The 14,912-nt window shown below is 42.1% G+C and overlaps 1 protein-coding gene across 2 annotated transcripts in view; it reads right to left on the reverse strand.

The window, feature by feature from the left end:
- Positions 1-14,912, reverse strand: part of HLTF (helicase like transcription factor) — a 75,806-nt gene that overhangs the window by 14,688 nt on the left and 46,206 nt on the right. For both annotated transcript variants that reach the window (XM_064665600.1, XM_064665599.1), the window contains exons 25-27: positions 4,294-4,350; positions 2,663-2,708; positions 695-784 (exon numbers count right to left, since the gene is read on the reverse strand). The gene's annotated coding sequence lies outside the window, so the exon portion shown is untranslated. The remainder of the gene's footprint in view (positions 1-694; positions 785-2,662; positions 2,709-4,293; positions 4,351-14,912) is intronic.

Here is a 14,912-nt window from a genome sequence, read left to right on the forward strand (position 1 = left end):
GGACTGGCTGCTACGTTGCCGGTGGGGGTAAGGGAGAGGCGGCGAGAGCACAGCACCACATCGCTCCTGTTCTCTGCCCCTCGCCCCCGGCACTCACAGGTTGGTCCTGCACCAGGCTTACCCTCTGCAGCGTGCCACCCCGGTGCTCCCAACGCGCTCAGCACCCCCGTACTGCCCTCCCGGTGCTCCCAACGCGCTCAGCACCCCCGTACTGCCCTCCCGGTGCTCCCAACGCGCTCAGCACCCCCGTACTGCCCTCCCGGTGCTCCCAACGCGCTCAGCACCCCCGTACTGCCCTCCCGGTGCTCCCAACGCGCTCAGCACCCCCGTACTGCCCTCCCGGTGCTCCCAACGCGCTCAGCACCGGCCCGGGACCTGCGCTGAGCGGCCGTGGGGCGACGGCAGCACTGCGCATGCGCGAGGTCCGGGCGCGGCAGCGCGACGCGAGCGGGAGCGACTGATGGCGGGGAAGGGACAATGACCGGGATAGAGCCACTGGGACAGGGAGTGAAGGGCGGCGTGCAAGCTGGACAGACGGCTAGAGTTGGTGGGAAGGATGGTCAGGCAGAGAAGTAGAAAAAGAGAGCCAGGGTTCTGGACAAAGAATGGTGAAAGAACTTCCGCTGTTGAAGAATACATATCGAGTGAGCCGTAAAGAACCAAAGTCTTGTGCTCAAGGCTAGCAGGCACTCACCAGCGTCTCTCAGCTCCTCTGCCTTAGTATCCATTGTGACAGTACTTTGTGATCAGTTGCTTGCTGACTGACATAGTAAAAGACATCATCCTATCAAAACATAAAGCAATGCAAAATTTGAAAACCCTACAGAAAAACTCAAGAAAACAAATTTAGCATACAAACCTACGCACTAATCTAATACACACTAACACGGTAAAGGAGAACACACAAGCCACAAACACTGCCCCTCCACTCCTATTTTGAACACTACCACAACATTTGAGTTTTCTGCAAGGTTAACCTTTCAGGAACTTCCTGTGTCTACATTTTTGGCATAACCATGCCACACTCCTTTTTTAATTCAGGCATGCACAAGCAGACCCACTTCTTCAAACCTGCCTGCTTCCCTCCTGCTCATTGCCTCAGATCAGACCACATTGCTGAATGCTGGGTGGCACCAGGGGAAACAAATTAACTCCCCCAAATGATTCACAGCCTACTGTTTAGGGTTCAGGGCTTACAAATTTATCATCAAAGGATTTGGACCTTTTAATTTAACAGTAAGCTGCAAACCCTGAACTTTCAGTGTTAAACTACATATCTTGGAACACAAATGATTGTCGGTACTTTACAACTTATGGATGAGGTTAGATTTTAAAACCCATACCCTCAGCAGTCAGCAAGTAAAGTATAAACCCTGACTGACAGATATGGAGTCTCACAGTCATAAACCATAACCCTGGAGTGAGAAACTGTAAACAACTCTAAACAGCTGAAAGAACATGATTGAACTCTCAGTTTAAAGCAATGCACGCCACACACAGCACATAAAAGCAGGAAAACAGTAAAAGAAGCTGAGGAAATTTTGTCTGGAGCTTTTAAAGTTTCCATTTCCTTTGGAAGTGTAGCAGAACAGGAGCATATATACGAGGAATGTGTTGCAGATGCTGTATAGGTCTGATTTTAGCCACAATATGCAAGAGTCAATCCAGAGGGTTGCTGTAAGGTGAACTTCTACTGAATCTACCAGTATCACCACAAGCACTAACTCATCTCCATTACAGACAATTAAGAGTATTTTTGGTCTCTTCAGCTCCATGGTCCAATATCCGTAGCAGTGCCACTGAAAACCACCAGGCAATTTTAACCTCTCTTGTCACTTACCAGCACTCACAGGTAGGGACCACTCAGCCACCAGAGTCCCACGCTGACATCCTGCCCCAGGGCCTGCCTTCCACCACACACCTCCCAGCTGTCCATGTCCACAGAGCCAACTGCACAGACTGGCTGAGGCTGGGAGGAACCAGGGCCCTAAATTCAGGACAAGGGACGGGAAAGTCAGACCTGTGCTCTCAGCTTCCTGCAGTGAGCGGGCTGGGCCAAGACCCCCCCCCCAGCCTGCATCTCCACTTCCAGGCAGCCACCTTGGGCAGGAATGACTGCTGAAGGCCTTGCTCCCCTGACTGATGTCCCTGACCCTCACCTGCTCCTTCTACAGGGAAGGAGGCCCAGCCCTTTGCCATGCCGCTCTCAGGCACTGCACATGCACTGGCCACTGTCACAACCCATCAGTAGGGGCCATGATGGTTGTTATAAATTCTCATCAGGTTGAACAAAGACACCAGATACATGTCAGGGAACTCTTATGCTTTTATTGTACAGCCACCATAACTCCACCAACCAGCCCACTGCTTAGATTCAAAAGGTGTTGGCTAACAAGCCTTTAAATTTATACAGTACACTTCAATAATTTCTCAACTCCCACAACAAACTCTTCAAAGGTGCTGGCTCACAAGGCATAACACAAAACCAAAGGTGCTGGCACACAAACCACAACACCACTATGCAAAGATGCTGGCTAGCAAGCCACAACACACTTCTACAAGCTCCCCACTTCCTCAACAGAGTTCAGTACAGAGTACAGAGCAGAGTATGATAGCCATGCTTTGCTCAAGCAAAGCAAGGGAAGAAAACAAAGAATATTACCAGTCCTCAGATCTCGTGTTGGTTCTGCCACAAGGATGATCCAGAGCTGGGGTTGTGAGACAAAGACAGTGAAAGAAAAAGAGAGGGGGGAAAAAAGGAGAGAAAAGGACTGAGGGGGCCCAGTCTGCTCCCTGTCATAACCTGGTGCACACCTCTTACGTAAAACTAGATTTTTCATGCCGTTTTGTTTGCACATGCACAGCCCCTTTGAGCCTCCTCCAGGCAGTGAGTTGGCATGAGGGAACTGAGCACAAGTCCCATGCTGGAGCAGGGAGTTGGCTCAGAACACACTGCCCCACCTCCACGGGACCCTCTCCTCCGATTACCTTCCCTGTAGCAGTACTCAAAATGTTTGAGACAAAACATGCTTAGGTCTGGTCCTCGGCAGCCACAAATCAAGGAGGAGACCATGCTCCTGGGCATCATGAGGTAAACTGAGACTGCAGACCATTTTTGTTTTCTGTCTCATACAAGATTTTTTGAGGATTAAGGCAGCCTCCTCTGTCTTCTACTTGTCAGTCTGAATACAGCACATGCAACTTAACTGCATAAACCATGAAGAGAATTTTCAGAAATATGCTACTTCGAATTGAGTTACATTTTTCCCCATGTCTTAATAGCAGGTACAGAAAGTCAAGAACTGACAATACACAACAGCATGTGGCTTTAGCACAGTTCCTCTTCTGTGCAATATTTTAACCAAATCTAACATCCTTAAGTTATATCAAATACTTTAACCAAATCTTGCACTACAAACAAATTACAGTGGTCAGAAAAGCAAGAACAACTGAATGCTCTTTAAGGCAAAATGCAAATCTTTTTTTCTGACAAAAACATCACACAGCAACATAGAAAGAAGGATTCCAAAGATAATTCATCTTCATTAACAGTACTTTCCCCATCCATTCTTAAACACAGCTGCACTCAAGTCTTTGCTCATGAAATGAGATTTATGAGGAGAGACTGACTGTACAGGCCAAGCATCAAAATCATGCAGGGGCTTCAATACAAATGAAGCTTTGTCAACCCATATCATTTGAACCCAGCTAATGAAATCTGTCAACTTTATACACCAAATTCAGTACACATGGATTACGGTTGAGGCAAAGAGTCAAATTCTAAATCTCTAAAACCACGTTTCAATTCCTACAAGAAGCAATGGCTGGGGAAGTTCTGGAGTGGTTAAATGTGCTGTCCAGATTTGGATCTCCTCCTTCACCTCCACACCTATGGACAGAAATTACCCTTCCCTGTGGGATACATTTTATACTGTGTGGGTAACTACAGGGTGGCTTGACAGCACTTCTTTCGTGAATTCTTACCGTTCTGCAGGCAGCACTGTTATTGATATAGGACGGGCTCTTCACCAAAATGAAAAAGAAAAGATTCAGTCCTTAGTGAAAGCACAATTTAAAAATTACTGTGCATGTCAGTTTTCAGACCCATAGCTTGGCTGAGAAAATGAACACTTAGGAAAATGTAAGCAGAAGTTTCAGATTTTTAAAAATTTATTTAGAGACAGATAAGAGGCATACTTGTTTCTTGCTATTCAGCCATTAGCAGAAGAAGGGTAATGCTATCTAAGTAATGAGGTTTTTTAGCACTCTACTAAATGCTGCATATAGACTCACCGAGAATTGTTTCAGCTAGTTCCATTCCTTCACTGGAAAGTGAACAGAGGAGTAGCTCTGCTAAGGAAAGATGGAGCAGAAAAAATTTAATTGAAGCAAAGTGGGATGTAAAGTATCATGAAGCATTAGTAGCTGTATGCCAGCCCAAGGGAAACTGCTGACTGTATCTCACTCTTACATATCTCAATCCACTGGTTTCCTAGCAAGGTCTTGCTATAAAGAGGCTTGGCATATCCCCCTCTTATTTTCCATAGGTCTTTCAGGGCAATGGTTTCAAGAGATACTGCCAAATATCCCTGCCTAAGAAAGCACTCCAACATATCTTCAGACTTCTCTCCCCTATAATTCTTTAGCTTCCTTATCATCTTAGTCTCAGCACTGAAGCCTTTTAAAAATTCATCTCACTTAGTATCCCAGCCAAAGTCACAGAAGCACAGAATCAACTAGGCTGGAAAAGACTTTAAGTCCCCGATTTTGTCTCTCCCCTCTTCACTACATCATTGTCATCTCCTCGCCAAGAACATGGAAGAAACATTATTTTTATTCTCACAGGTTTCTTCCTTTTCCAATTCTGAAAACTCCTTAGGGCTGAAATTCTTTTCAGCCTTTCTTGTCTCTCACTTACTCTCATTTATGGTATGCCCTCTCCCATTTTTCTCTTAACCTTTCCTTTCTTTTCCAGTCTTTTCCTTTACAGCTTTTCCTGCACTCACCCTCACTATACAGATGCAGAGAAATTGTTTTTTATTCCACTGCAAGCCCAGCAACTGAGTCTCAGTCCCACTCAGTTCAGCTGAGCTCCATCATTAGTTGGCCTGGCTGCTCTCTTCCATTCCATAATAAAAGAAGTCAGGGAGCTAGGCCACAGCCTACAGAAACTATTATCTGCTGTGCTTGTTCTCTGTCTTTTCTGAAAAGGAACATTGAGAAATCTAAATAGACAGTTTCAGTTGGTACCGTGAGAGCAAAAGGTAGAGCAAGATTTATGTCTCTCTGTAATTAAAACTGGGGCCACTTTTAAGACAATTATAAAAATGTTCCTGTCGCAGTGTCCTAACATTCTGAGTCATTCAAAGACTGCAACACAGCAATATAACAGATGCTGAGAAGGCTTAAAATGAAACACTTCTGTTTTGATATTATAAAGGAAGCATTTATCATTAAGTGTTTGTTACTGAATGTATTCTTAGCAGACTCAGCCAAGTGAAATGTATTTTCAAAGAACTACAAGTCCTGCAGTGGAGTCCCAACAGAAAGTTAAGAAAAGCAGAGAGAAGAAAAACAACATCGGAAATGTGCATGACTTAAGCCCTTTAAAGATTTACCCCAAGGTGAGCGGGGTATCATTTTACTGGTTTGATCTGATATTAAAGGTCGGGCAACAAAGAAGGGCTGGGAACAACCTCAGTGGTGGCCCTCACATGAGCATGCATGTTTGCTTGTCCAGGTTAGTTCATAGTCTACTCAAGAACTGAACTAGGGTCACCTAGTTGCTGCCAGGAGGTGGTAACAGATGATCTATACAAATACTCATAGCCTGCCTGGTCAAATGGGATAAAGGTTTGCTGTTTTACAGGAGATTTATTCCTATAAATAGTGTGACTGAAAAAACAGTACTTAGAAAACCTGAGATGGTCAATAACCCTGTTGTTGTGAAGAACAGAAATAAAGCTGTAGAAGTTGCACTAATTACTCCTGCTATATCGCAGCACATTTCAGAAGACTGCGTGTTAGAAGGCAAAAAATACAAGTTTCTGTCCCACTAAACTCACCAGCGTACAGCCAAAGGTCTAAGTATCAATGAATATGCCTCAGAAGACAAGAAAAGAGTGATAAATGCACTTACACCAGCAAATGATACTAAGATCTGTCACAGAAGTTACATGGCCCTGGAAACGTTTTTGCCTTCACAATGTGCAGAGTAAGACATTCCTATATTAGGGATTATGAAGATCAGCATTTCTGGACTGCTTCCTTATATGGTAAGGAATTGTAAGGCTTGAAGACAAAGGTAAAATGCAACAGTTCTTAAATAAGTAAAACTCATGTCACTGCTGTTTTCAATTTAGTGGGTCCAGCATGTATTCAAGTTTTTCTTCATTTATTTCCACAAAAATTAATCATTAGATTCACGGATAATCCCCAAATAGCTTGGGTGGAAGGGATCTTAAAGATCACCTGGTTCCAACCCCTGCCCTGCCTCCACCATGGACAGGAATGCCACCCACTAGATCAGGTTGCTTAAAGCCCCATCTAACCCGATCTTGAACACTTCCCAGGGATGGGGCAAGAGGTATTACGCTGCGTTAAAAAAACAGCTACACACACACACACAAAAACCCAAATAAACAAGCAAAAAAAACACCAACACCCCCCCCCCCAACAAGACAAGCTTTTAAAAATACTCAGAGGCCTTCATCAGGTCCAAAAATGATGTGGTAGACCTAAAAAAAATTAGCTGAGCTATACACAACTAGAAGGCAATTGCTCAGAGTTTAGCTAGGTGTGTATCTCTGAAACAAAAGATAGCTCACAGCTTTGAAATAAAAAAGAAGTTATTAAGGGGATAACAGTGAAGACAATGTTAGGGAAGAGAAACAGGTTTGCCTCATTAACAGAGAAGCTAATGAGGAGGTATGTTATGATATGCCATAAAACTAGTAAGGCTACTGAGTCTATGGTTGTTGTATTTGAGACTTAAGAAGGTCTTGTGCGTCCAGAAGTTTGTCTACTTTCTTCTACTAAATCAGCTGATCTAGTAAAAGACTTCTACCTACAATTTCTGTTTCTTATGTCCTGCTGTATTGTCCATGGTTATGTTTCACTGCCACAGACATCATATTTAAGTTGAATTCCACAGCTCACTCCTCCATATGCTGCAACCAGCACTAAAACTCTCTTCATACCAACCACGATTAGCTCTGAAAATATATTTGGACACAGGTCTTTAAAAGATGTGAGGAGCAGTTACAAGACAAGCATTATACAGCTTTCCCTACCAGAGCTGTTTAACATGAGCAGCTCTTAAAAAGCCAGATTAAAAATGTAAAGAATGCTACTGTAATATCTAGCTTCTGGTCCTGTCCATCTTTGTTTATCATCTTTATAGTTTAATGACGGCATTCTCCAGCATGATTCTGCAGCGTGTAAGAGCTCTCTTACTGATTATCTGACATCTTCTAAGCCTTTCACCTCTCATAGATACCCCAAATCGCTGCTCCTGCTGCCGCCTCGTTTCTTGCCCTTTGCTCTTCTTTCACTTCTTATCTGGACCAACGCACAGCTTTGATCTGTCTTAAGTCTCCAAGTTCAGTTAAGAAGCAAGACCAAACCGAACAGAAAAACAATGTATAAATTGTAATTATTAGGAAAATGCAGTGCTCTCTCCTTAATTTCTATTCCTTCAGAACAAAACTCTGCCATCTGTAATACAAGTAATCACAAAAGGGTTTCATTAAAGGTTTCCATATAATATTTGAAGATTATTTGTGCTCTAAATATACCTAAAATGCTAGAAATTAAAAACACATTCATTTAAGGGAAGCTATGGACATTAAATGTGCCAGGAATGAAGAAGACACTGGAACCAAAACATTTTCTACTCTGCTTTTCATAATTGTTACTGGCTTCATAAAGAGAGGTTTACTCTTTGCTGTACCTTTTTCTAAATGAAACACATTTCCTCAACATACATTGACATAAATGCTTTATCCAAATGGGTCTCTGGAACATAAGCTTTATCAATGTTAAGTGCTTAATAACTACAAGCTAAACCCTGTGGTCTCTCAGATGGACCATTATACCCATTAAACATTTAAATAAAACAATTTTCAACTTATGTACAAGTGGGATGTTTGTTGTTTGTTTTTGTTTTTTTTAAAGCAAGAATCATATCACAAATAATTCTGTACTACAGCTTTTAAAAAAGCTATAAAATATACATTTAGATGAAAAATACTCTCTGGGAATTCCTACCAGTCTTTTGTCACAGAGAATACTGCAATAAAATCCAGAAACTTCATAGCAGTCATCCCTAAGTGATTTAAAATATTCAGAACATCCCTTGATAATAGTTATTAGAAGAACGTATAGGATCCCTCAAATAACAAAAAAGATGCCTTAAACCTTTACTGAAACACAAAAAATTTCACTTGAAGAAGATACTGGGGAACACAGAATGGGAAGGATCTGTAGCCTAGACTTAGCACTGAAAAAATATTCAAGTTAACCAGTGAAGTTCACGTCATACATAAGATGTTATAATCAGAAGCATTGCAGGGCTTCTAAATTATTTAAATATTCACGGAAAATAAAAATTCAGCCACAAAAAAAGTACTGAAAAACTCTTAAGGTTCAAAATGCACTCAAACCGCCTGCTTCAGATCTCAAGTGCCAGCCACAAGAGCTATATCAGTGTAAACTGCTATACCAAACTGACCCTCATAGGCAATGGGCTGCATCAAAATATAAACAGTCACTACCAAAAGCATCAGAAAGAAGAAAATGGAGCTTAGGCCTTCCTACTATGTCAGTCATGGGTTTTAAAACAACCAACCAAGTGTTCATCCATACCCAATTAGTACTACTTGTCTTCCTATGAGCAACTACTGTAAAGAATGCAGGGCATGGGTAATGTGATTGCCGTTGCCCAGCCCAGTGAACAGAACTGCTGCATCTGCATTGTGAACAATCTGGAAGCTGTGGGGAAACTTTGATGAAAATCCTGATAAAAGACAATGAAAAAATAACCAGACTGTACAGTGAGAAAAGCGTGAGTGTTGTTTCAATGTTTGCACAGGATAAATAATGCTATGGTCTGTGTGAACTATGCAGCTAGAAAATCATCATTGAGCTAGGCCTGATATACATGGACCAATTCATAAGAGAAGGTATTGTCAAACTAATTATGTCCAGCTTCCTAATATAGCCCCAAAACATTTTTAAGAAATCCACTTCATAGGGCATATACTGCAAGGCAGCTGCATTTAACAGCTAGTGTAACCATGACAGAGTGTAAAATTAAGGATCAACCTTTTAACATGGGGACATTTACTTGGAATGATAGCAAATGTATCCAGGACAGCCAACGAGAATACAAGAATGTAAATTTGACAGAGCAAGAAGTTGTTTTCTGCAGATTTTCAACAGAAAAACAATTACCGATCTCTTAAGTGGAATTTACGGCACTACACCACACAATCAGTGTGAACAAGGAATTCATAAGACTGACTCAGTTGGCACTCCTTTAACTGTTCACCAGATGCATTTGTTAATGTCCAGCCTAAGTATTTTTCAGCACTGTGATAACGCCTCTGTTCTTCAGCACGTATGGCATTGGATTTAGCAGAGAGGTGGGGTGTAACACCTATAGACCGTTCTGTGCTGAGATGGTTTTGACAAGAACTTCCGATCATCATCTTTTAACCTTGTCTAATGACCTTTTTCTAATGCAGACCTATACATCCCAAGATAAAACTCCACTTAAAGAAGACATTACTAATTAGCTCTTGAGCACACTGGCACACCTGGTCAAGAACCCAGGAGTATGTACCTCTAGGCTCACATCATTCAGCTCTGATGAATAGAAGACCTTGTCAGTAAGGTCAGGTGTGGAAGCTGTTACACCACAGATCTATATTGCTGATGTTCTGTGCAGTCCTGAGGAAGTCATGTAAGAAAGACCAGTGTTGTCTGAATTGATGGTGTCATGCTGAAACAGTTCATTTTAAGTCAATAAAAAGGACCGCCCAAGCAACACTGCTGTTGCTTTGGCAGAAACTGAAAACTATCTTCCCATTTCACCTAAATGAGTCCTATAATCTCTTCAGTTAAAATGGCTATGTAATGGTTAACCACTTGGAGATGGGGAATTAATGCTTGTATAGATTTTTGACAACTATAATTGATAATACTGTTAGTGTATAATTTCTGTAGTAATATTCTAGTCCTACACAAAAACTCTGGCTTTGTCTAGTTCAAAGAGGAGGCTGAGGAGCGACTACATTGCTCCCTGCAGGTGCCTGAGGAGGGGATGTGGAGAAGAAGGTATTGAGCTCTTGTCCCTGGGATCCAGGGATAGGATGTCTGGGAATGGCTCAAAGCTGTTCCAGGGGAGATTCAGACTGGACATTATTGGGAAGTATTTCTTGACCAAGAGGGTGGTGAAACACTGGAATAGGCTTCCTAGAGAGGTGTTCTATGCCTCAGGCCAGTCAGTGTTTAGAGGCATTTGGGCTGTACCCTTAATAATATGCTTTAACATTGGGTCAGTCCAGAAATGGTCAGGCAGTTGGACTAGGTGATCATTGTAGGTCCCTTCCAAATTAACTGTTCTATTTTATTCCTGATGCTATTATACTTCTTTAGCTAGGAAAGGGGTTGAAACATCTCAACTTGGTGATACTAAGGTTTTTCAAAAAGGAGTAATTGAATTCACTTAATCATAAACGTCATTCCCAGTATATGACCCTGATTTTTTTTTTAATTATTTTTGCATGCGACTAAAGTTAATGACATGGCCTAGACTGGAGGAAGTACTAGCCTGAAATTCAGCACAAGTCTAGCATGGAACTAGAGCACTGCTGTAAGTCTGAGTAATTTTGTGGAAGTATTACTACTGGTTCTTCCCAAATCCCTGCTAGAATTTCTACACCCTGAGAACTTCGCATCTCCAGGAATTTTATCATCTGCTAGTTTGTTTTAAGAGCTTTAGCACTTCCTGCAGTAAGGAAGAAAATGCATGTTCAGATGAGATACTAGAATTTTACTATTTTCAGAGAGTCTAAAACTCTGCTCAGCACATCTGTGGAGGCAAGAAACTGTAAGATTTATTGTTACCTACTGAGGCAGCAGCAGCTACAATTTGGATACATGATGGAGACTCCTCTGTACAAATACAGAGCAAGAGAGGACTTTACTGGTTTCAGTCAAGTGGTAAAGAGAGGAAAAAGAGAAATAAGTAGCTGCACTGCCTGCACTTATTGCAGGCAAATGAGGAGTGGAATTGGTGACAAACCCCTGCTTTCTGCTCCCAGCTACGTGTCCTAATCAGTAGGTCTTGTGATCTCCCATCCCAGAAGAATCACTAGAAAAGGGGAGCAGACAGAGATGAAGCAGAGGCCAGTTTAGGAGAAAAACACACATACACGCCTTGTTTAGACTATTTGCTGAAGGAAAGGAGGCTCATAAATCAGTTTTACATGGTTCTGTGTTCTCCATTAATATTTAAACCTTGTTATTAAGTTTAAGGAAGCAGAGGGAGGTCTCAGCACTTCAACTTTTTAACAGTTTTGTAAAGATTGGTGAGAGAGGTAACTATTTCTCCAGTGAGAAAGAAAGGCTCATCAGCAATTTACCTCAATATATGCCAGGTTATTCATGCAACCAGGAGAAAAGATTCTGTTGTAGCTTGCATTGTAGACCACTGAGAATCAAACCAAAAGATAATACAAAAGAAACTGAGACCTACTTGCTTCACTGTTTATAAGAATGTTTATCATGTTAGTTAGAAGAAATTGCAAGAATTCCTTAATCCTCTAAACATGTGCTCACTGCCATGCGTTAAGTAACATGCACCAAGCAAATGATAGAGCCTAGCTTTTTAGAAGACTATGACATTTATGTAACAGGTGGGATTTCTTTTAAAAAAACAAGGCCAGAACTGTAACTGGCTCTGGGAGAGGCAAAGAGAATGCCCATTAGGAAAGGAGAATGTGTAGGCTTGAAATAAGCTGGAGTGACAACATAATATTTTGATCATTCAAATAGAAACACCAAGGCCTTTTCAGTCATATTTGAGTAAGTTACATTATACTGAAATCCCAGCACTAGGAAAAATTTGTGCTAAATACTTGTAAGGTCTCAAATAATAAATGTCCAGTCTAGCTTCACTGTAAGGTCAAGGTGAGAAGGGCTTCAAAAAGAAGAGGGAATGATCCACAACAGCTTCTGTCATCAGAGAAGTTTGTGACAAGTTTAGGGTAAGACAGAGATGGGAATCGAACCTCTCAATACAGTCTTGAATCGGGCTGTATTCTTTTCATCTATTCAGCTATGCACTTCACACTGTTGAAGTCTCTTTCCTAACCAGACAGATTACAATTTCAGCACAGTGTTGCAAAAATGGAATTCCACTAAGTACTTTAAACTTGGATTGGATACATGGAATCAGCTGTTCTGGGTTGTTTAGGGTTTTTATCCCCTAGATTTTTCAGAGGCAGAAGTAATGTTTTATTGTGAAACTTTCTCTAGAATGTTTTATTAATTTAACATTTGGACTCACTGTGCACATTTGCAAAATTATTAATTAGTTTATGTGTAAATGGCTAATTAAGTGATTTAGAAGTTTACATTTCACACGGTCCAGTTGCAGGGATAGCAGTTTCTGTTACCGCTACATAAATTGTAACTATATTTCAAAGCTATTTCTTAGTATTTGGTGTTTTGAAACACCTTTTTAATTAAGTTATAAACAAGTTCCTACTAAAATAAAACTATTAGTCATTAAAAAGAGAAAGTTCTATAATGTGCAATTTGACTTCTGTGACATACATGGTGGTGGAACTTTTAAATTGCACGATCACGGGTTCATTTTCCGTAGGACTTGCACCTTCTTCTGTGCTCCAGTACTCACCTAATGAACTGCTATGCAGCACTTCGTCTGTTCTTTCTGAATATTGTCTCTCTATCTAGCAAAATCTATGCCTTCTTTCTCCTCACTAGGTTTTTACCAAGTCCTACTGTGTGCTGACAAGTAACACCATCTCTCTGTCTCATTCCCATCCTCATATACTTATCTTTCACTGGGTCTCAGATTTATTCCCTTCCATCAAAACTGAGGCCTAGCTGGTTTTTTTGCTCAGCTTATCCTAGGCTTAGATGTTTTCCCATTCAAGCCGTCATCTCATGAGAGCTTGTCCTCTTCTCTTTTTAGGGGGCTTTTTTCCTTCTATCCTCATGTCACATGATCTTTTCTTCCATTTGTGCTGAAAGCCAATCTCTCAGGTTCTTCCTGTGACTTTTCCCTTCAGCTTGTGGAGAAAAGAGTGTGATCAGTCAGTAGAAGGCACAGATGTACATGTAATCGAGTCACAGAAGGGAACCATAGAATTTACAGCCTGTTCACCCATGAACATCAGAAAAATCTCAAACAGGCATGTGCAAACAGGTGTGTGCAGAGGGGTACGGCAAGCACTTCTGTCACACTTTCGAGCTAAACACTGGCAATTCTAAGGTTTTTGTTCTGATTGTTTAACATGGAAATCAGAAGGAATTATGCTCTTTTGCTCCACTCTAACATAATACAAAGGAACCAGGGGACGGGGGGAGGGCAGTCACCAACAGCGGCTATTCTATTGTTTTCTCTCAAAAACTTGGCAAAGCAACAAGCTAGACACAGCTGAAATGTGCTGGCTAAAAATTTCTCAAAACTTTCATCTGAGACAGACACAAACCATGCCTAACACGATCACAGAGAAAGTTTGTCAAAGCCATGGATACCTGAAAAAGGGTTGCATACCAGAAAATATTAGTAATACCTATACATATACAACGCTACCAGCATTGCCTACAATTATGATTCACACATTTTTATGCACATGATGTTTTATAAACTAATGATATGCTGAAAAGCATGTTTTGGTTTGGGTCTTTTGTGGTTAGTTAGGGCACTTTGAAAAGTAAGCAATTTGATTTTAAAACAAAAACTGTCTCAGTTCAAACATAATTTCCTGTGTTAGGGAAATTTGGAGTGTTCTTTGTTCATCAGTTTGCACTTAAGAGTTTCTGGGTTTTTTTAAAATCCTTTCATGACAAACCTCATTTGCCATTTTAAGTTAGAAAGAAATCCTCTTCCTAACAGAGTTCCTTCGATCTATTGAGGTCAAAAAGCAGGTATAGGCCATCGTCTTGAGTAAGATAATGGGTCGTGGAAAAGGACCTGGGTGTTCTGGGGGACACCGAATTGGACATGAGGCAGCAGTGTGCCCTTGCTGAAAAGGTGAACAGTATCCTAGGCTGCATGCAGCAAAGTCCAGCAGGCAGGTCGAGGGAGGGGATCCCTCCCCTCTGCTCAGCTCTGCTGAGGCCACCCCTGCAGGACTGTGCTGAGTTCTGGGCTCCTGGGTACGGAAGACACAAACATACTGGAGGGCAATAAAGGGCCACAGGACAACAAAGGGACAAGAAAGCATCTCTCCTACGAGGAAAGGCTGAGAGAGCTCAGATCATCTAGCCTGGAAAAGCAGCAGCTCAGGGGATCTCATCCACCTGTCCAAACACCTCCAGGGAGGATGCCAAGAGGACAGAGCCAGGCTCTTCCCAGCAGTGCCCAGGGACAGGGCCAGAGGCCATGGGCACCAAGTGACACACAGGAGGTTCCCTCCAAACATCAGGAAACACTGTCCCTGTGAGGGTGACCGAGCACTGGCACAGGCTGCCAGCAGCAGCCACAGAGCCCTAACGCGGCTGGAGGACTGGGGATGTCTGACACGTGAGGACACTGTAAACCGCTCCTCACAGCTGTGAATGGCTTTGGGCCAGGCCTGGTTTTAGTTCTTCTTCCCGCAGGGCTTAGCGGCCACGGTCTCCTTGCCACCGCCGCTGCCAGCCTGAGCCACAGC

The sequence above is a fragment of the Pseudopipra pipra genome, chromosome 10 (assembly GCF_036250125.1).
Source record: "Pseudopipra pipra isolate bDixPip1 chromosome 10, bDixPip1.hap1, whole genome shotgun sequence".
NCBI lineage: Eukaryota > Metazoa > Chordata > Aves > Passeriformes > Pipridae > Pseudopipra > Pseudopipra pipra.